Genomic DNA, 13102 nt, shown 5'->3' with positions numbered 1-13102 from the left:
TGGTCAGGACGGTGACCCTAAGGTGGCATTGCTCAAATTTGCCTTTGTCCTGCAAAGCTCTCGCCTGCTTCGTCTTTCACACCTCGTCTAACGAAGTGTAAGGAGGTTTCTTCAGGGGGTTGACTCCTGTGTTTGCTCCCTCTTCGCTCTTGCTTACGTGTAAACGACGTACTGCAGAGCAGCCTCTCAGCTGAAGGTGCTGATAGGAGAGAAAAAAAGGAGAGATTCCCTTGCTGGGAACAAAAATACCTGCGGATCCCTCGCTGGGAGCGGCTTGAGTTGTTCCCGCTGGTGGGAGCAGAGAGGGCTCTCTTGTACTTAACAGCTTCCAACAAAACGGAGGGGGGGGGATCACTGTTTGTGAGGGACAGAGGGGCTAGAACAAGTGACAAAAATCTTGGTGTTGTTGGGAAGCCAGGCTGTGACGCTCAGTTTTGCTGAGCTGAGAGCAGCAGCCGAGAGTCTGGAGGAAACCGCGAGTCTGGAGGAAAGGCTGGCTCAGCCCCGGAGACTCGGCAGCTCCCGCTTTGGAGCTGTGTTCATTCTGTTCCCTTCCCTGTGATACACCAGCGATTGGTACGTGTGTCCTGCCCAGCCCGACAGCCTGCTTTGGTGTCCAGCTCGTGCCTCAGGTCTGCCAGTTTGGGCCAGTGCTTTATGACCGTGGTTTATCACAGACCCCGGACAAAGACCTTTGTTTCCCACCTGGATCTAGAACAACCTACGGATGGTCCTTGCACCTTGGCACCGGGAGTGGCTGCTGATCTTGATACTTCAGGCGTATTGTAGCGGGGGGTTATGTAGTTGCCTTGCTATTTCCCTCTCTTTCACTGCTCTCGTTCTTGGAGAGTTGGTTTCGGATGAAATAACTTTTTATTTTTTAAAGCTAAGCTTCTGCGCTTTCCCATACAGCTGATGGCAATTTTATCTTAATTCTGCCCAAAGCCTCTGAATCCTTCTGAACACAGATTGCCTTCCAGGAGCACTTACCAAGCCCCTTGGAGAGCAAAGGACCCTCAAAGCGGTTGGTGGGGGTAAGCCTGCTGCTCTGTTACGCTGCCAGAGGGACCAAATCCTGCATTCCGCAGGCTTGCAAGGTGGGGAGGGCAGAAGTTTGGGAGAGCTCACTTTACAAGAGCTCCGGCTGCTTCAGCCTCGGTAAAGTGCACATTAAGAGCTCAGCCTTCTTGTTGTGAGAGAATTTCACGTTCAGCTTCCCGGGGCAAGTCCTGCAAGTGAAGGTGGACGTTGAGGCAGGTCAGCCGAATCTGTAAGCGTTGCCTTCGTGGAAGCAGGGACTCGCCACAGCCACATCAGTCTCTCTTATGCCACATCCAGGTAGGTCAGGATTTAATCCTGCAGTAGGCTGTGTGCTAGAAAGGCAGGTTTTTCCTCTTTCTGACCTTTAAACAAGATGTTACCTCGCAGCTCCTTGTCTCTTTCCTAGGCATTGTCTGACAAAAAGAAAATACCTTTTTATTGCCTTTTCTAGGCTTTTTAGGGAAAGGATGCCTGCTGAGCTCTGCCCAGCCAAGGCCACCAAGGCCGGGGAAGCTGCTGCTTCTGCCCCTGTGGGGTTTGCGTTATCTCCATCTCCTGAGACCCCGTGGCGCTCAAGGCGTGCCGGGTGGCTCTGCCGGCACCGGTGCTCTCAGTATTCGCCTGTTACCAAAGAGGGTAGTTGGTCATTTCCCTCGTGTGGATCTGTGTGCCGTGTGTTTGTTTCCTCTGGCTTTATTGCAGAAGGTGTGAGGAAGGAAAAATCTGAAAATCCTCAAGAGACAAGTCAGTAAGAGAATAAACATACAGGGTTCTTTAAAATTCTTCCATTAAAAGCATTAATTTTTTTAACTTTTACCAGAGTTGTTTTCCTGCTCAGCGTTTTTCTTCGGGCAGATATTTTTTTTTTCCCCAAAAGAGGAAAAACAGTACGGCGAAGGGTTTTCCTTCAGAAAGCCTGTTTCCACCACAGGGATTGTTCCAACTGTTTTTTGGGGTTTTTTTCCATGCCAGTTTGTGATTTCTAACACGTTTTCGAGAGCGAGAGGCTGCTAGAGCTGCCGTCCAGAAGCTGTGAGCAGAGATCATTGGTGGTCTGTAGTACTCGTAAGGAATAGCTAATTTTAGCCATCCATGGAGCCTTCTTAAATAAAACATTCTTATTTAAGACTCGTGGAAAAAGTTCATGAAACAGAATTATATCACTCAAATGGTGTGGCTGTAACTCTGCTCTGAGCAGCAAGAGCTGCTGGTTGGGAAAGGCAGCACCGGAGGCAGTGCTTGCTATTCAGCTAGCTTTTGTGTTAAGCAATGGTTTGAATTTACTCCTCCAACTTGTGGTACGTCACTGTGAGGTTGTCTGGGCACCTCGTACTCAGTGTGAAGTGCAAGACGCTTGCTTAGAAAAAAAACCTCTACATAATCTCTTAAGCAATGGCTTCATAAATCTGTCAGATCTGAGGAGAACTCTGATGTTTTGCGTTAGCTGCGGTTGAGTTTGGGTTTTTTAGGAGTTTTATTTGGTTAAAGTCCACATAAATGGCTGGTGCGAGCATTGGGACTGGTGATGTTGGTGTTGGACTTGCCCCTGGGCAGCCGTGGTATTTCTCCTGATGCTGGGCAAGCCAACACCAGAGTGACTCTTCTCACACTCTGGTTTACTACCAGGGAAAGGCAAAACCAGCGTCCTCCACCTCTGACACCTCGAGGTATGAAGACCGGTAACTTCCCAAGCACAGCTTTGCCTCGGTCCTGGCCATAAATTAGGAAACAAATATCTGCTGTGGATTTATCTTCTATAAGCACCATTTTCTCATCTACCGGCGATTTTGGCAGGTTGGTTATTTCTGTTACTACTGGAGTGTGGTTGTTGTGGCCCTTGGATGCTATATAGCCTCTCAACTGAAAGGTGAGGTTCCTGCACAGAGTATAACGTTACTCAGTTCTGATGATCAAATGGACTATCTTTTGACAGAAAGCTTCCAGCCCGAATTATTTCCCGAAGCATGCTGTGGATTGAGCAAGCAGTGGATACTTTTGAGATCTTTCCTCACTTACCAGGGAGATCTGTCCAGAGTAGACTGGAAAGCTAGATAGGGAAATAACTGGGGTTTTTTCCTCATTATCTGTTTGAAGAGGCTGCCAAAGCGCAGAAGTGAGGCTGTGCAGGTGTGGAGGAGAAAGGATTGTGGTGGCTTAGAGCACCAGCTAAAGAACCACAAGTTCCCAGGAGCCGGTGCAGACAGAGAGGGGATAAATGGTATGGGCTGATTTACCGAGCACTCTTAAGGTTTTGCTGTGATCCTTGTTCAGAAACGTAGCAGAAGTGTAAAGTCATCTAGGAACCCTATGTTCAGCGACAAGGCAGCCCAATCCTGGGGAGACCTCAGAGGAGTGGGGATGTGAAACAGGAACCCCAACCCAACTGGTTTTGGGCTAGAATCCAGCTGGCAATCAAACCTCTCACCCCTTAGTTTCTCTGAGCCCTTGCAGGTCTGGACCATTCATTTGCTGGCTGTCACGCCAGCGAACTAATACAAAGCTCCTGTGTGCAGAAAGATTAATGCTTTGCTGACTTTGAGTATATTAAACTGGCTGTCACTTGCTAATAATAACTCTTAACGTAGTGACGTTAAATTTAATACAGCCTGAACGCTTGAAAGAACAGAAAGCTGAGCTCTCCCCGAGTACTGGTGTGCATCAGCCACAGAGCTGAAGGTGGGAGTCTTGATTCCCGAGCCGCGAATTGAACACCGGGTGAGTCCTCCCACAGTCTCTCCTCACAGTCTGTCTCTTGCATCGTACTTCCCAACGTGTGGGGACGTCGTTTCCAGTATTGCCCTTCCACCTAAGGGTCTCAAACGCCGTACAAGCAGTCACAGAAGGTTTTGATGTCCGTCCGCGGCGGCGAAGCTGTGTTATTGCCGTGGGGCGGGAGGTGGTGGCGTCTCTTGCTGACCCCCGCGCGGCAGGACAGCGATGAACCTGCCCGCACCTCCCAACTAAACCGCCGGTACCTCTCATTTCGGTAAGAACTGTAATTGTTGCCTGAATTTAAAAAAAAAAAAAAATCCCTGTCTGTCTTTCTAGCACTAGACTCCTCAGGCCTTTGTTTCATGAAGTGCTGCTGTGCAGGTCACTCGTTTTCCTCTAACGTTGGAAACGCTCAGTTGCATCCGTGATGGACCTCACACGCTCTCAGAAGGCATGAGAAGTGCAATATCCCTGCTGCCAAGGACGGCTGGGTAACGCAAGGAGCCCAGGGAAACCCCGGGGAGTTATTTCAACAAAGAGCACAGTCTAGAAGACGGTTGCACCAATACAGTGTCGCAGCTGCAAAACGGGGACTGTCTCCTCTACGCAAACACGATGATCAGAATCTAGAGTGAGGATGGAGACTACTGCTCCAGCTCACTTCAGCGAGGAAGACATCTGGCTCGTTTAATCCCAGATCCTGCCTCAAAGTGCCATGCAATAAATCCCTGAGCAGAAAATGAGGAGATAGTCTGACCAGAGGGACCGAGCTCCCACGAGATGCCCACGTCCTGGACCTGCACAGCCCTCGCACTCCTCATCCCGTTGAAAAAAGCGCTGGGGCGAGGGATGTCCCGGTTGTATGTGGTTGCTGATTGTCCAAATCCAGATGAGTTGTTGGCTTTGGTACATTTAACCCGATGAGACCAACCTCGGTGCCTCTCCCTAGGTAATAAAAATGGGCACGCTACGATGGATGCATGAAGCCTACGCTGCTCTCCCACTAGCAGGGAAATGTTTGCTTGCATCCCACTGACCTGATGATTTTGGACTAAAATCCTTAAATCAAGCTTTTATACCCAAATTCAAACTCTGCCTGTTGAGTCTGTCTCCAGAAATGTACCCGTGCCTTGGTGGTGGCAGAGCTGGTGAGTCCGCGAGAATAAAGGAGAGGGTTCTCCGTCGCTGCGGTGCAGGACGAGGCATAGACGCTTCAGCAGTGATTCAGCGAGCGCTGCTGTGAAAAATCACTCGGTAATTTTGGTAGTTCAGACCGAGCTACTTACCCGTGCAGCGGAGGAGCCAGGAGCTTCTCAGTTCATTTATCAAAGCGCTTGCGCTTTCAAAGCAGGTGAAGCGCTAAAAAAATGCCGAGCGGCGAGAGATCACTTCTAGGGGGTGCGTAGATGTACAGTCGATGGGGACGGGGGATGGGACTTCTCTCGGTCGTTACTTCTGTGCTGACCTTCCTGAGGAAGGGGATTGATTTGGCGAGGCTTAAAAAAACGGCCTTGGCCTTCAGCATTGCGAGAAGGGTCGTTTGGAAAACACCCGGTGTGGAATCAACCCCCAGGCTTTCGGTGGGCTGGCCCTCTTGGAACCAACGATTTCTAGGCGCCGGGAGCTCCACGTGCCGGACGTAATCGTGCAGTAAGTCCTTTGTAACACCGGAGCAGCCACGGCGGAGGAGGCAGAGCGGTGGGATTGCTTTGATCTGAAGCTCACGCAGGTTATAGCCTGCATCAAGGGAAATCCACGTTGGTAATGCCCAGCATCGCCTGGAAAGCCAAGCGATTCCCTTTATCTAGTTGTCCTAGAAACTCCACCGTAGCTTGTTTCATCCTTTGCTCTTGGGAATCACATCTGAGGAGCCCTTCCTCAGCGAGAGAAACAGGGCGGCATCGAGTCCCTTGTAACCACGGTTTCACAGCACGTGGCTTTTCTAGCCCGCTCGGATGTTATTTCCTCTGGTTTATTGTTCAGGTCTTTGTCCTTAAGGACAATTGGTTTGATTTCATTTTTCCATTTCGCGGCTGGGTTTGACTTAAGGGTGCTACAGAGTTGGAGGGATGGGATGCTGAATGCATCTGCAGGACAAGCGCTCTTCCTCCCTCCACCCCTGCCCTGCTCCATGTGCAGAAGACTCTCTACTGTCCCTTCATCCCTGTTTTGTTTGACTGGTCCTTGCTTTGAGGAGCTTAAAATCTGTCTGTCTTGCATTGGGCCGGCCCTCACTCACGCTTGTCATGTGTATAATAAATGTTAGGCTTTCATTTTCAATGCTAATGCAAACCATAATGGGATTGCAGCAGTAAGAATGGGGGGTTTTCGTGGTTGTGATGGGAGGCCGTGGAAATGGGGGAGCTTTTATCCCCAGCAGAGCACGGTGGCTGTGAAGAAGCAGAGCAGCAGCGCTCTGGAGCTGTTGTAATGAAGTAAATGCCAACGAAGACGGAACGATCGCACTCGTGCCACGACTTAAGCGCAAGTTCCTTTCGAGATGCAGAATCGCTTTGGGTTTCAGGGTAACGTATGGTGCCCATGAGGGGCACCCGCACACCCCAAAGCACAGGGGAGCAGGGCTCCATCCACCCTGCCCAACCACTGCCCGTCCCACCTGCAGCCCTACGGTGCCTCTTTGCCGGCTGCTTCCCGCGAGCCACCGGCTCTCACCCTCCCCGCGCCCGCAGGACCAGCCTGTTGACCCTGTGAACCGAGAGGTCTGTCACCAGCTCTCTGGAGTTTGAAAGAAAACCCAAACAAGCTGCTGAATCCAACTAAATGTGTTGGTTTTCAAGCTTAACTTAATCCTTTCTAAAACTTTATTAATGCCGAGTTAAATTCAAGCCTCTCTGTTTATTTTTATTTCCTCTTGGGCTTTATTCTTTGTCTGTTTGAGAGAGCAAGTGAGTCTTTCAGGACTCCTTGGTACCTTGGTTCCATTTTAGAAATGAGCAAATCCCAGAGTTTTGCAATCTAGGTTTTTTTAATTACCTGCAAAATGAGTTTTTCATTCCCTTTTCATTTAAAATACTTCAACAACTTTAAATTCTGGGTAACAAAACCCAACAGCATTTCCAGATGGAAAGAAGGACGCTGTGTGCGATTCAGAGAGGGACTCCCGCTTGCAAAGGGATGTTTTTGCTGCTCTCTTTTGCTGCACCCCTACCAGACGGCTTTAAGACTAGGCTTTTTTGCCCCTAGATGCACTTTTAGGAAGCGGCTGTTGGAGCAGCAGCTCAGCCTTCAGGGATATCAAGACGTGGCTTTATCCACCCCTGAGGTGGACCGAGCAGGAGCTCAGTAGGATGCTGGTGCCAAAGCAGCTCGCTCGTGAATAGAAATACATGGCATCCGATGGCAACAGCCTGAGCTTTTTGTGGCAGCAAGAGAGGCTTTCCTTTTAGTTTTCTGCTGAAAACTGTCACTCCTACAATCCCTTCTCACACAGGCTGACTTGTGTCTGCTCCAAAACTTGATTTATTTATTTTTTTTTTTATTTTTTGTGTCACACTTGCAGAGAATGGGGGGGGGGGGGGGGGGGGAAGGGGGGATAGGTGCCTGCTATTTTTGCCAGAGACAGATGCCGCTCTGTGAGTAACAAATTCCCCAGATCTCCCCAGAGCAGCCTTTGCTTCCCAGCCCTGCTGCTCCTCAAGGATGAGCTGACCAGCTACCGGTGCCGGGGCGCAGACGCAGGTTTTTCTCCTGCTTTCAGCACAGGTGACGGAGGGGAGCTGTTGGCCAAGAGCCTCACTGTGCTGATCATCCACCCAGCAGGCGGGACCTGAAAAGACAGAGGTTTTTCTCTTTAACCTGGAAGCCTTGCTCCTGTGCCCCGAGCCAGGCAAGTTCTGAAAATCCAGCATCCTTGTACGCGATGTGTCTCCAACTTCAGCTTTAGCGAACTGCTTCCTAGTCCGGGGAGGTGCCCAAGGGGGATGCCTTCCTGGTGACCGAGGCTTTTGGAGCCTTCTTCCACCCTGGGGGCTGGCTGAGGCTGCCAACAGCTATTCTCAAGCCAGTTTTCTCCACAAAAAACCCCATCAACAACCTTGCTGGGCCCACGCAACGAGGGAAGGAGGGAGCAGTGCTTGCAGCAGACTGCTGCTTCCCGAGCACTTAACCTGAATGCACGTGCCATGTCTTTGGGGCGGGGGGAGCGTGTGTGATATTTAGCATAAGAGGCTCAAAGGCAGAAATTCTCCCTTTTTCCAGCGCTGAGCACAGAGCAATCTTCTCTTCCACCTCCATCCCCGCAGAGGCTTGAGAGGGGTCACGCCAGGTCTGCCGAGGACTTGGCCATCGCCCCTGTCTTTGGCTATGCCGCGGCTGCTGGGCAGGAGCAGAGCCCCGGCTGCGCTGCGAGGCTTATTACGGTGGGATTAGCGTCTCCTGCGCATGCTGCCCTGCTAATCGTGGCTCACCTCCTGCTTCCCAGCACGGTCATCCCACCTGCGTCTTTCCTTGCCGTGATCTCCTGTTCCTGCCGCAGCAGCAACAGGCAGGTTTGGGGAGAGAGGCCACGAAACGGCGGTTCCCTGCGGTGGCACGGGTGATGCCGAGCCCTGAGGGAGCATCCAACCCGTGTCACCGTGACACCGCTGGTGTCCTCGGCCCTCGCTTTTGTCTGCGCGGCCCTGGGTGCTCGAACGCCATCACACACGGGCGGGCAGCCGCGCGACCGCTCCGCTGGTGGCTTAAAAGATGTCTTGCTCCCTTCTACGTGCCGGCTGCGTGTTGCCAGGCTTTATTTCTCCTTGCAGGACAGCCCTGTGTGTGCTTCCCAAACGAGATAAATCCCAGAGCAGGCCGAAGTCAGGCTCCATCCCCACGTGCGCTCTGCTGCTTTTCCTGCAAGCACAGGAACGACAGCCAGGGCTTTGCGTCTCAAGCTCACCCCCCAGCCGTCTGAGGGCATGGCTGAATCTCAGGTTGTTCCTATTTATCTGCTGACAGCTCTGACCTCCTTAGCAGGGATGCTGCGAGGATCCTGAGTCAGGTTGGTTTGGGGTTTTTCGTTTGGTTTTGTTTCTACAACGTTTTAATGCATTGCAAATACTGGTGTCTTCCCATTACTGAAGCAAGAGACTTAAGCTAGGACTGGTGAAATACCTCAGGGGTGGGGTGGGATGTTCCCAATGGCGTGGACACGCGGAGTCAGCCTAAAACATCAGCACTCGGTCATTTAAAAGAAAAATAAAAGATCCTTTTCTTGAAAATTCCAGGATTTGTGAGAGCGCCTTTGTGGAAGTGGAGCAGACCCTGATTTTTCAAGAAATCTGTTCTCCGAATGACCAGTCTCTGCTGATGGGTGACGGGCTCGTTTGCCAGAAGGTGTTTTTCTAAAAATGCTTTTGAGTGCACACAGCAGCACTCACCTCCATTAAAGAAAAAAAAAAAAAGAAAAAATTAAAAGAAAAAAAGTGCTGGCACTTGCTCGCCCCCTGAAGGAGCTCTCTGAGGGCACTTCTGGCCCCTGGTTTTCCAGGGCCCTCCTGGCAGTGACTCAGCCACATCCCAGGGGGAACGTTCCCATGGCAGGGTGCTCCCTACTGGAGAAGGGGAAATGGGATATAAAATAAGAAATGTCTCTCTCAACTTGTTCAACCAGTAAACCAGCGCTCCCAGCGAGGCAGGGGGGCAGGGCTGCCACCACGGTGGAGCCTGGCTCCTCCGCCCAAGCCTCTCTGCCATTGCTCCTCCAAGCCAGGGTGCCTTTTGTGTAAAATGCTCCAGAAATAAGGAACCTCTGCGCTTCTGAGCCTGAGAGATGGCCTTGGACCATCCAAAGAGTGGATTTGTACTGGTGGGGCTGTGTTTAGTTTTGCCTTCCCAGCATCAGCCGTGCTATCCCAGTTACTGGTCGGGCTGGTACGCACATCCGAAGCCACAACGGCAGATCGAACGGGTGCGTGCGTCTGGGACGGGAGGAAAATAATCCCGCTGGCAAATGTGACCTTCCCTCCTGGGGAGCTGCAGCAAGCGGAGCTTTACCCTCTGCTCTCGCCCGTCCCACCCTCCAGGGACGCTTGCAAAAATCCTGGGTCAGCTCCATCCCCCTTCTGCGTAATTCTTTCCCTTCTGAATGTTCCCTGGCTGAAAGGAGAGCAGAAGCAGGGCTGGCATCTCCAGGCCAGCACTGAATCATCAGCTTCACCTTCCACCGCGCCCCGCGACGGGGCAATTTGTGTACTTGAGAGGAGGCACGTGCTGGGGTGTCTCACTGAATCAGGGTCTATATTTGGAGATCAACCGCGGGAGGCCGCAAATAGCTTGCACGCTTTGAACGTGGCCTTGGGACGAGGCGCCGTTCAACTTGGGTGACCCCAACGCTGATCTGTCTCGCAGCTCCTGTCTGCTGGTAGGTGTTCAAGAAGATCCCTTTTTCCGAAACAAAATCCATGCCAGCCTTCGCGACAGCAGCAGACCAACGTGCTCACGGAGCAGGAAGAAATCTTGCGGGGCAGGGGATGTTTGTTCCCAGCATGATTTTGAGAAAGAGTTAATTCATGAAGAGCAGCCGACCCTGGTCACGCCTGCAGCCGCAGCCTCTGGTTGGGTTTGGTCACCAACAGAACCCAATGCATTCAAAACCTGAATGTTCTCCAAATGGATGGAACTTCACTTTTTTTTTTTTTTCCCCCTGCACCCCGCTGAAGGTAGCACCACGAATTTGCTTTCTGAATTGGAGTAGTTTGCGGATTTTTTCATTTGTTTCTACTTACAGATCACTACAATGGTATCAACAGGGCTCCAAGGTGTGAGATTGTGGTAGCAAATTTTTTTTAAAGCCAACTCAGGACTCACTGGCAGCTCTTGGACTGCTTTTTGGTGAAGTTTTACATCCAGCAAGTCGGGTGACTCTCACGAATATGTAAGATGAAGTTGCTTTGTTTTAACTTTGGGGTTTTTTCGGGCTAATCTGTCAGAGCTGTTGAACTGTGTTCGAGCTAGTTTCTAGCAAGGAGGTGGAATTTTGCATGTCACCAGCTGATGATACAAGGTGTTTATGGGACTTTGGGTCCATGTAATTACTTTGATGGATAACTGCTGTAGATGGAACTGATCTCTGAGAATAGCATTCAGTTTTTTATCTGTCTCCAGAGCGGGTTGCAGCTTACGTTATGGCTATTGCAATTTTAATATGGTGTGAGTGAAAGACTCAAGTGTTAAAATTATCTGCTGGGCTCCAAAGTGCCAGCTTAGCTCTAGTTGAGAACAGGGGCGCTGAAAAATTGAATTTCTTTATGAATACTGGTTTGAAGTTGCATTTGCTAGCTGTAAAGCAAGAGATGAGAGGTTTGTTCTGGTGTTTGATAACCTGCCCAAAGTTTCTGGCAGGTTTCAGGATCGTCAGTGGTGGACAGGTAGTGTTCAGGAGAAACTCATCCATGTTTTTGGAGGCAAGAGAAGAGACTGCATTGGAGATGCCTTCACTGGACCCATGGGGTAGTGAGCGCATTCACTGAAGCTGTGCGGGGTAGCAAAGCTACTTCAGAGAGATTTCACCCGTCTGTTAAAGAGTTTCTCCCCACAAGGGTTCATATTCATCCCTCTTCTCTACTTATTTGTCTTGATTTAGTTAAAAAGCCTGAAGTGGCTAATTTGGTGGTTGTTCTGGTTTTGGTTTTTTTTGGTTTGGGGTTTTTTTTTAGATCTGTGCTCAGGTTTCTTTACTTTTTCACTGCCCGGATCACAGCTTGTGCCTGCGTTGGCTGGAAGACTCAGGAGGAAGCTGGGGAGCAGCTAAAATGGCTTCACTTGGAGGCCTCGCAGCCCATCCAACGGGCAGACGAAGATGAACTTGTCAGTTTTTCAGAGCAACCCGGACCACGCAGCCTCATCCATCTGCAGGTTTAGGTCCTGGTGCGGGACGCAGAGATGCAGTAGCATCCTTTGGAGTCTGAAGCCCCATCTCCCACCCGGCAGCGATGGGTTACAGGCGCAGACCTGGACCCGGGAAGCCGACCCGCGGCTCCGAGCATGGCTGGGGTGAAAAAAGTTAGCCACGGCTTGTGAACCAGGCAGCGAGCAGGATGCAGCTGGCTCTTTTCTGGTTTTCTCCAGTGAGTGATGATTCAATTCCAGCAAGGAGAAGCAGGCAGAAATGGGCTCTGCTAATCTGAGCTAACCCTCCGGAGCAGCTCGCCCGGGACAGAGGGCAAAGCTCATGCGACTTGCTCCGTGCAAACTGGTCCTCTGAAGGACTCCCGACCCTGAAGAGCACCTGGGGAATGTTCGAAGGTGTTCAGGCAGAGCTGAGTTTGTGGGAATCGTCTTCCGACAGCGAGGGAGAAGGCGGCCCTGCAGAGGGGGAGGCGCAGAGAGCTGCGGCGTTGGGCATGGCAAGCCAAGCGACTTGCGCGGCTCTTCGTGGGGGACCTTTGGGGCGTGCAGGAGCGAGCGTGAGTTGTGTCCATGGGCCTCGGGCGCTCTCGCCACAGACGTAGGTCACACTGGAGCGACCAGCCTGGCTTTGCCACGCAGTGTTGGAACCGGAGAAAGGTGGTCCTGCGAGCTGACCAGAGCAGCTGCTCCCAAAGTCCCATTCATCATCACAGGCTGTCTCAGGAGGGATGGACCGAGCAGATATTTGAGGGTATTCTCTGCCTATAGAATCCCATTTTTATTCCACTGGCTTCAGGTCATAGTTGTGGCTTCTTTTTTCCGTTAAAATAGGAAATTGCATTTTTAAAAAGAAATCCTGTGCGAAGGGTTGGACTAGATGATCATTGTAGGTCCCTTCCGACTGAAAATATTTTATTCAAAAGAAAGTGGGAGCTTTTTCATGACGCACTGACCAGCAGCAATCAGAAGGCTGCATTTCGGCGGGGTACTGCCCAGTGAAAAAGGGGATTTAATTTCTGAAAGAGGGGCCCAAAGACAGAGAACCCTTGTGTGTCACCTGGAAAAAAGCATATGCCCAACAGTGGCAAACTCCAGCCACGTGTGTGGGCTCCTTAGATATAGCCTTTCATGAACACAACCTGATTATCTTAGAGGTGGATAACTGGTGCTCAGTACCTGACCTGACAGAAGGTGCTGGTCTGCCTTAGGGTTTGGGTTTTTTTTCTATTTTTTTTTAATATCTTTGAATAATTCTTAGCTGTAACTGCACAGTCATTGTGGGGGGGAATTATAATCAAAACGTCTCTGATACGAACGCTCTGTGCTTTTCCCTTTTCCAGAAATACTTTCACAGACTGACACCTGCTATTGTGCTGATGCTCTTTTTACTCCATCAAACTTCTCCGCAGAGATTTCATCTACTCTTTTTTTTAGTAACAGTTACAAAAGGCACTGACTCGAGTCTTTCAGAGCTCTCATTTCAAAAATGGATTTGGAA

This window comes from Leptosomus discolor, chromosome 6 (genome assembly GCF_034619465.1).
Source record: "Leptosomus discolor isolate bLepDis1 chromosome 6, bLepDis1.hap2, whole genome shotgun sequence".
In the NCBI taxonomy this organism is placed as follows: Eukaryota; Metazoa; Chordata; class Aves; order Leptosomiformes; family Leptosomidae; genus Leptosomus; species Leptosomus discolor.
The sequence above is the reverse complement of the archived record's forward strand: the minus strand, read 5'-3'. Positions refer to the sequence as shown.